The sequence below is a fragment of the Sinocyclocheilus grahami genome, unplaced genomic scaffold (genome assembly GCF_001515645.1).
Source record: "Sinocyclocheilus grahami isolate Dianchi unplaced genomic scaffold, SAMN03320097.WGS_v1.1 scaffold307.1, whole genome shotgun sequence".
Classification (NCBI taxonomy): domain Eukaryota; kingdom Metazoa; phylum Chordata; class Actinopteri; order Cypriniformes; family Cyprinidae; genus Sinocyclocheilus; species Sinocyclocheilus grahami.
This window is the reverse complement of record NW_015505486.1, coordinates 1,528,157-1,536,909: the sequence shown is the minus strand read 5'-3', so window position 1 is coordinate 1,536,909 and position 8,753 is coordinate 1,528,157. Positions and strand designations below refer to the sequence as shown.

At 36.3% G+C, this 8,753-nt stretch overlaps 1 long non-coding RNA gene across 1 annotated transcript; it reads right to left on the bottom strand.

Moving 5' to 3' along the window:
• Positions 1–7,515: 7,515 nt before the first annotated feature.
• LOC107601601 (uncharacterized) lies at positions 7,516–8,067 on the bottom strand. The gene is made up of 3 exons (XR_001610953.1): positions 7,964–8,067; positions 7,720–7,862; positions 7,516–7,640 (listed from the first exon to the last, which is right to left on the bottom strand). It is a non-coding gene; the product is annotated as an uncharacterized lncRNA (long non-coding RNA).
• Positions 8,068–8,753: the final 686 nt, after the last annotated feature.

Here is an 8,753-nt window from a genome sequence, read left to right as displayed (position 1 = left end):
AGGTGTGGCTGACTCTGAACTTTTATAAAGAATATCTCTTTGGATTTGAGACTTTAGTCTTTGCAACTTTACAGATCTTCTTTATGCACCAAGAGCTTGTAACACTCCAAAGAGAAAGGAAAAATTGAAATCGCATCATATGACCCCTTTAAGTAAACGTAATCTTCTGATAATCAATTTGGCATATTACAATTGTATAGATAAATGTTTAGTAATATAATACTAATTATATTAATTGATATTAATATTACTTGTATAATAAACAATATTTTTATATTAATTTGTAATTAAATTAAAATATAATCTCTCTCTCTCTCTCTCTCTCTCTCTCTCTCTATATATATACACATATACATAACAATGACAAATTAGATTATTGTATAGTATATATTATATTAATATATTTATACAAATGTTGACTACATTAGCATTAATTCTTTTAATAAATATAAATGAAATATATTTAGCATCTCTCTCTGTGAGTCATGTTGCATTTCTAACCCAGGATAAACTAGTGGGAAACATGGAACAATATGTCTGATAATCAATTTGGCATATTACAATTGTATAGATAAATGTTTAGTAATATAATACTAATTATATTAATTGATATTAATATTACTTGTATAATAAACAATATTTTTATATTAATTTGTAATTAAATTAAAATATAATCTCTCTCTCTCTCTCTCTCTCTCTCTCTCTCTCTATATATATATTATATTATTGTATAGTATATATTATATTAATATATTTATACAAATGTTGACTACATTAGCATTAATTATTTTAATAAATATAAATGAAATATATTTAGCATCTCTCTCTGTGAGTCATGTTGCATTTCTAACCCAGGATAAACTAGTGGGAAACATGGAACAATATGAATCAGAATTACTATAAACCAGGGTTAAATGCTCAGTAATTGTCACTGAATTAATTTTAGGAGCAACATCTGAGACATAATACAATTCATACATTTCTAATATAACTAAGATTCCCATTAAATAACCAGAGATATGAAAGAGCAAACTCTGCACAGTAAAACATCTTAGCAATGAAAACAACTGCATATGAATCCTGTTTTCTATCAGCATTTATAGGTCTCTGTTTTGGGCTCTTGTCTGACCTTTGACATCAGTGAAATGAGAGCAGAGTGAACTCGAGTAAATACAGAGAGAAAGACCTTTAGATGGAGTGCTCTTATTCACGAATAAGAGCTCTGCTCTTTAAACACGACAATGTGAAGCCCTCCTTTGCGGGAATGCATTTGCTTGTCCATTAAAAGTTGGCAAAAACCGGAAAAGTTATCTGCCATCCTGTTGTATTGTGTTTCTAACAGAGCACAGCATCACTCCTGCTGTTTCAGAGCGTCGATTCAACACACAACACCCAAGAAAAACAGCCTGACCCAAGTCTGAAATGCACAGAACTGAACGGGAGGCGTTTTCAGAGCTAATAGATCTGCTTTAGTGTCTCTCCGAGAGACAGGACAGCCAATTAATGTGCCAAAAACTCTGTCGTATAGCTGCAGGGATGGAAGATCTCAGCGTGGGATCGCTTCACTTCCCGTGCCAGACGGTTCCTGGCAGTGACACGACTCTGAACTGGCGTAAATTCAGGATGAATGCTGATTAAAACATGTCTCATACACGTCTTACTGTCATCCATTTCACTTCATTCAGGGTGACTCCCTAGTTCTCTTCCTCTCTTTGATTGTGAATAAAAGCCATAAAGACAAAGAACAGGAAGGAAGGAATAAGAGAAAGTGCGGTTTTCATTAGGCTTCAAAATAAACTCGAGCCCTTTGACTTGGCAGAGCTCTGAACTCTCTGAATTGCAATTACGGTGTTGCAACAGTGATCTTCATTTCAAAAGAAAAAGCTGGCAGAGCTCCGTGGGTCTCTGGTTGAAAGTTGAGAAATCGAGTGAAACCAGAGGAAAAGAAAAGTGACCAAAAGAGCTCTTTAATATCTCAATCATATTGGCAAAATGAGTCCTGCTTCTCAAATGTTTATCCTTGGAAAATGAGCCCAATCTCATGTGCATCCTGTTAATAATGCCTCAAACTGATCAGATTTGCTAAGATTTCTCAAATGATCTGAGATGCCCTCATGGAGTATCCCTTTACTATTACTATTTGCTTTAACAGAAACATCTGAAACAACATTGATAATTAAATTAAACATAACTGAGAATAACAAATATATGTTTATGCCCAACAGGATGAAAAATATGCATGGCAAAAACTGTACCAAAGAGACAATGATTTCCCCTTAGAAAACTACAAATTGGCACAGCTGTTCAGTGAATACACAGCATTGCAAGAGTCAAGCTTAATGTCATAAACCACAATGAATACACAGTGATTTCTCAACTTTCGTCTAGAAGCATGTCTTTGGAAATGCAGTTCAGCATTGCAAAGACAAAATCCCAAAGGAAAGCTGTTTTACTGAAATGTTGCTCTGTGTACACTAGGCTCATTTTCAACGTGTTTGATTCATAAAATCCAGCACTATTTACCTGGTCCAACTTATGGGTTTTTAGAATAACGGTTCTCCATTTACAGGTTAATTACTACTCTAAATTACTGAGATCATCTTCACATTTCATTCTACAACACAAATGACATTTATACCTCAAATGTGAATTTTGACACTGTTGTGTGCTTTAAATTAAAATGTAAGTTGCTAAACAAGCAGTACAACTAGCGCAAGAAAGGATGGCAGTTTGATGAATGGGATAACCATAGACATCTTATGTAGCAACTTGTTAGCAAACACACAACCAGCATGCAGAACTGACCCACAAAACAAGTTAATTGCCATTAGCACAGTTTTTGACAGTATTTTTACAGACACATGATCTGCAAAATCCATTTAGTTCATATCTAAACATCATCCACCTTATTGTGGAAGTAATCTACTTTCTGTGAAGTTGCGAGACTTCCTAATCAATAGCCGCTATAGTTAAATCACTAGAAGAAACAAAGCTAAAACGATGCAAAAAAAAATTTGGAATATCATGCTGCATAACAGATGGTTTTTGTACAGCTAAAACAACAGGAAGTGAATGATAACGGAAGACTCACACAAAGCCACTAGAAGGCAAGCCTGCAACCTTTAGCCAAAAAAGCGTAAAGGCTAATGCTAACGCTTCCACTTTGGGACTGCGTGGGAAAGGAGACCAGAGGTCGTTTTTTTGAATGGATGTCAGTGCAGGAGAGGCTTCACTACACTGAATAAACAGCTTTTTAGAGCAAACTTATCATTTAATAAATCGACAGCCTATCTGCTAATCTTCAACATGTTTTACACTAAACAATCATTTTAGATTGAACTATTTTTAGAGTTTACCACGAAAAGAATGCTGTTTTATAAGAGAAGTCACTGACTTTTTGTGACGGGTGGGATTCAGCTTACGGCATTTCTCATTCATTCAAATGGTATCCGTAAACGCCGATTGAGTGTCGCAAAACGCTGACTGAATTTCAGTGATGTCAAGGCTGTAATGTGATTGGTTATTACGGCACACTTTCTCCCAATAGTAAGACAAACTCTGACTTGCATACGTTCAAATTACAAATGGCCGTTCCATTAAGGTAAGTGGGCTTACATTAAAAATAATGTGGATAAAGCTTGCACGATTCATTCAAAGTTTCCCAATGCGTGTGTGTTTTTATGGAGACGGATAAGCATTATGGAGTCATTGTGTGCTGAGCTGGAAGGTGGTAAGGCTCTTATGAAACAATGGCTTTTTGTTTTTGAATGATTTCCATCAATTCTGCCTCCGCGTTGAGCAGCACTATTCCCGCGAGGCCAGTGAGCATTAACCGCAGACCGTCCGCTGTGACGCAGAGCTCTGGCTGTCAGTAATCGATCGGCATGTACTTTTTACCCCGCTCAACCATTGTTGCTGTACCACACACACACACGCGCGTATACTTCCTAATTAAACCCAGGAGTGCGGAGCTCAGGCCGGTCAGCCTTTGTTCAACTTTCCTCAACAAGAACTCTCTTAGATATGCAGAGCTGCGGCCATCTGCCTCAGACAGACGTATCCCACAATGCCACAGAGGAGGAAAGACGTCAAGCCTCCAGCAAGGGAAACCGCAGAGCGATATTTGATTGAAATCTGTGTGAGAAAACAACAGTCGGTCGCTGGGAGTATTCATTCGCTCTATGATGTTCCGAGTGAAAGTGAATGCAAACTTTAAAACGTTTCAAAGAAATGAATAGCCTAGCTACTTTAATTCAGAAAGGATGCATTACATTGTTTAAAAGTGACAGACATTTATAATGTTACAAAAGATTTCTATTTTAAATTAAATGCTATTCTTTTGGACTTTGTTCTTTTGCGATTCACATAACGAGTCGTTCAGACTGCTTTGCGAACCGATTATGACCATTTAATAGTTTGGAAGAAATTAATAGGCTACTTTTATTCAGCAATGATGCAGCCTATTAAATTGATCAAATGTGACAATGAAGACATATACAGTATAATCTTAGATAACATTTCTATTTCAAGTAAACAATGTTCTTTTGTACTTTCTATTCATCAAATAACCTTTCCACAAAAAAACATAAAGCCACACAACTGTGTTCAACATTGATAATAAGCAAAAATGTTTAAGTAGCAAATCAGTATATTATAATAATTTCTGAAAGATCATGTGACACTGAAGACTGGAGTAATGATGCTGGAAATTCAGCTTTGCCATCACAGGAATAAATTACATTTAAAAAATATATTCACATAGAAAATTCATGTGAATTCATGTTAATTGACGTTGCTAAAAAAATAACATTATTCTGTGTATTTGGTGTAATGAAATGTGTTTATGCGGTTTAAGGTTAAAAAAACACATTATTTTCCACATACTGTACATTATTGTTTCTCCTCTATGCCCCGCCTTTCTGAAACGCGTCGATTTTTACAAAGCTCGCGGTCTGAAAAGCGAGGTGTGCTCTGATTGGCCAGCTATCCAGTGCATTATGATTGGCTGACTACCTCAAGTGTGCGACGGAAATGTTACGCCCCTTACCATACTGTGATGCCTTGTCCCGGCACGATGAGGCAACACCAATAAAACCCATTACAAACGAGGCATTTGTTGCATCCAGTGGGTACATAATTACAGATTATAATGACTTATACTGTCTTTTGACGCGTTGCATTGCATCGTGCCGCGTAAAGATAAAACCATGTGACAAACAACAAGTGCTACTCTACACTGCTCAAAACTCGCATTTTAATCATCAGTGGCAAATTCTTTCAATATGAAAATGTACTTACAGTCTGTGAGTCAGGACAGCCGGCATTGTAGTCTACTCTTCCAGGATCAGGAAACAGTCCTGGACACATCTGAATATTTGGGTTGAACTGTTCTGGAACAGTGTTGTAAATACAACTTAAAAACTGATTTCTAGTTGTGTCCTCTTTTGGAAGGCCAAACAAAGTATTTTCACTTTCACAACAAAACACACAGCGTCTTCACAACATGGCAGCAGCGACGGCGGTGGCAGCAACAATAAAGTTATGCCTTCTTTCTTTGCGTGAACATTTGGGCGGTGTTATGCAAATCTTCCCACACAGTGACGTAGACATGTGGGGGCGTGTTTAAACGAGGCATTTTAGGAAGACGTGGATGAGTCAACTTTTATAAAGAATATCTCTTTGTCTTTGAGACTTTAGTCTTTGCAACTTTAGGGATCTTATCTATTCACGAACAGCTTACAACACTCCAAAGAGAAAGTTGAGCTTTGGTGAGCAGAAGAGATGTGTTTTTCCCCTATTGTAGTCATAATTTTCCACCCTTACAATTAAGTAAACCGTGAGATTAGAGAAATATATTTCTAATTTCTCAGTATTTGTTTAGAAATATGTTTCGTTTACTGTATACCGTAAGCTGTTCAAACAAACAAAAATATCAAATATTAACATTTCAGAATGGTAGCTTTGGGCAGAAGAAGAAAGCTTTGTGAAAACGGTTCAATGAAATCTCAAAGGAAGCGGCCCAGTGTCGGTGTCAATTGCTCTTACACCGGGTTGTGTATTTTCTTGACGTGTGAGATCGGCTGACCTTTGATCAACCTCTTTAGACAATGACCTCAGAGCTGGGATTCAGGAAAACACTATGACATCAGCACTGGTAACAATGAGCCTCAGGACACACACACACGCATCTAATCCGCTCATATAAATTTTAAATGGGAAAACTAAGAACAATCCAAGCTTGTCATCATTACCAAGCACACATATTCATGCAATATGAACTTGTGTGTAGTTCACAGAAGGGATTTCTACCAAAAGGGCAAATGTCCAAAGAAGTGGCAGTTTATAGGACAGAAAAATTATGAACCTTTGAGGGAAAATTTTAGGTTCAGTTCAAGTCGACTGCAATTGCTGCATAATGTAGATTTAATTAAAAAAAATAATAATAAGAAAAGTTCGATTCTGCTAGAATTAATTATTATTTTGTGATTCGTGAAATGAGTCATTCAGACCGCTTTTCAAACCAAGATAGTTTTTTGAAAAAGAATCGACTAGAGCGAGCAAATTTTCTGCAACTCTAAAAAGTCTTTCAGACCACTTTCTGAACCTGTTAGACCTTTTCTTTGAAAATAATCAATTGGAATTAACAATTATTTTGCTCTTCACAAAACAAGTCATTGAGAACATTTGCAAACCAATCTGACTGATTCTTTGAACAGAATTGACTAGAATGAACGATTCTTTTGCAATTGTTGTTTAGTTGTTGAGAGTGCTTTTCAAACTGATTTGACCAAAATGGGAGTAAACTGTGTCAGCACCTGCAGCGTTTGAAGTCTGCATGAAATGGGAATTCGTTTCTAAATGTGTGTTATTGCTCTTATTATGAACAATTTTTCATGCATGTTTCTTTTAAAACATTTTTGACCTCATAATTTTTTGTTTAAATTGTCATAACTTCCAATCTTTACATCCACCCCTTTCTTACAATCATCTGCAAGCTCCAGTCAACACTTAATGCACAGAACCAAGTCTGGCCCTACATCTTTTATTTTCCAAAAGATGGCTTTTGTTTAGCTTTTTCTGACTGGTTTTCTTCACCAGACATTAAAATATGCACATAAAAAGTTTGTTTGTTTTTTGCAGTTATAAGGTGACATAGGGTGTATATGGGGAAGAACATAAATGTTATTCCCCATATATGCCCTATGTCACCTTGTAACTGCAAAAAAACAAACAAAAAAGTAGGACAAGACATTATTTTCTTTGATAAAGAACGTCACTAAAAAATTACCAGCAAATAATGACTTTCAATTTTGACTTTAGTGGACTTGAAAAAGAACAAAGCTGTATGGACTACTTCTGGGCTAAACAGTAGTTCTGATTGAAAAATCTAGTATTACATCCACCCACGATCTCTGTAACATCAGTGTCCAATCTGATATGGGTTGGGAAACACTATTAAAATTAAATCAAAGGTCATTTTATTAGGCTTTTGTGACCACAAAATAACAAGGGGTTTCTCATTTTTTGTCGGCACTGCATGGAAAGTCGTGGCTGGCAGTGAGGCGTTTTTCCCAGGGTAAATGATGTGAATTGTTGAGATGGTTCATGCAGGAAGCGTGAGGGTGTTTCTCACTCAGCAGCTGTGGAGGTCGGGAAGCATTTAACGGTGATGTCATGAGAGGTATGGGCTTCACAGCGCTATGTTTCCTTTTATCTCACCTCGGCCTGCTGTGAGAAAAAGCTCACAGTTCATCTGTCAACCTCCAGAGACGCATTAAACGCTGTGACACGATGGCTGAGGGTCTGTTATGTGTTTAGTCACAGGAAGACAACCAGCAGATCATTTACTTCTGGTTTGTGTGCTGAAACAGTTTCACAATAAACTCTTGTGAACCCTTGTGACTTATGAGTTTTTGGAGTCACAGAAACTTGAAACAGAAACTTACAATAAAAATGCACTTACCAATCACAATGTTTTTATGCTCCAAATTTTGGTTTGGTGTTTTCCGCTTTAGCCAAGTCATTTTTGATTGCCTGCCTCATAATTCGCCAGACCATGTCCTTCACATCCACTCCAATCAATTTCTACCAAAAGGGCAAATGTCCAAAGAAGTGGCAGTTTATAGGACAGAAAAATTATGAACCTTTGAGGGAAAATTATAGGTTCAGTTCAAGTCGACTGCAATTGCTGCATAATGTAGATTTAATAAAAAAATAAGAAGAAGAAAAGTTCGATTCTGCTAGAATTAATGATTATTTTGTGATTCGTGAAATGAGTCATTCAGACCGCTTTTCAAACCAAGATAGTTTTTTGAAAAAGAATCGACTAGAGCGAGCAAATTTTCTGCAACTCTAAAAAGTCTTTCAGACCACTTTCTGAACCTGTTAGACCTTTTCTTTGAAAATAATCAATTGGAATTAACAATTATTTTGCTCTTCACAAAACAAGTCATTCAGAACATTTGCAAACCAATCTGACTGATTCTTTGAACAGAATTGACTAGAATGAACGATTCTTTTGCAATTGTTGTTTAGTTGTTGAGAGTGCTTTTCAAACTGATTTGACCAAAATGGGAGTAAACTGTGTCAGCACCTGCAGCGTTTGAAGTCTGCATGAAATGGGAATTCGTTTCTAAATGTGTGTTATTGCTCTTATTATGAACAATTTTTCATGCATGTTTCTTTTAAAACATTTTTGACCTCATAATTTTTTGTTTAAATTGTCATAACTTCCAATCTTTACATCCACCCCT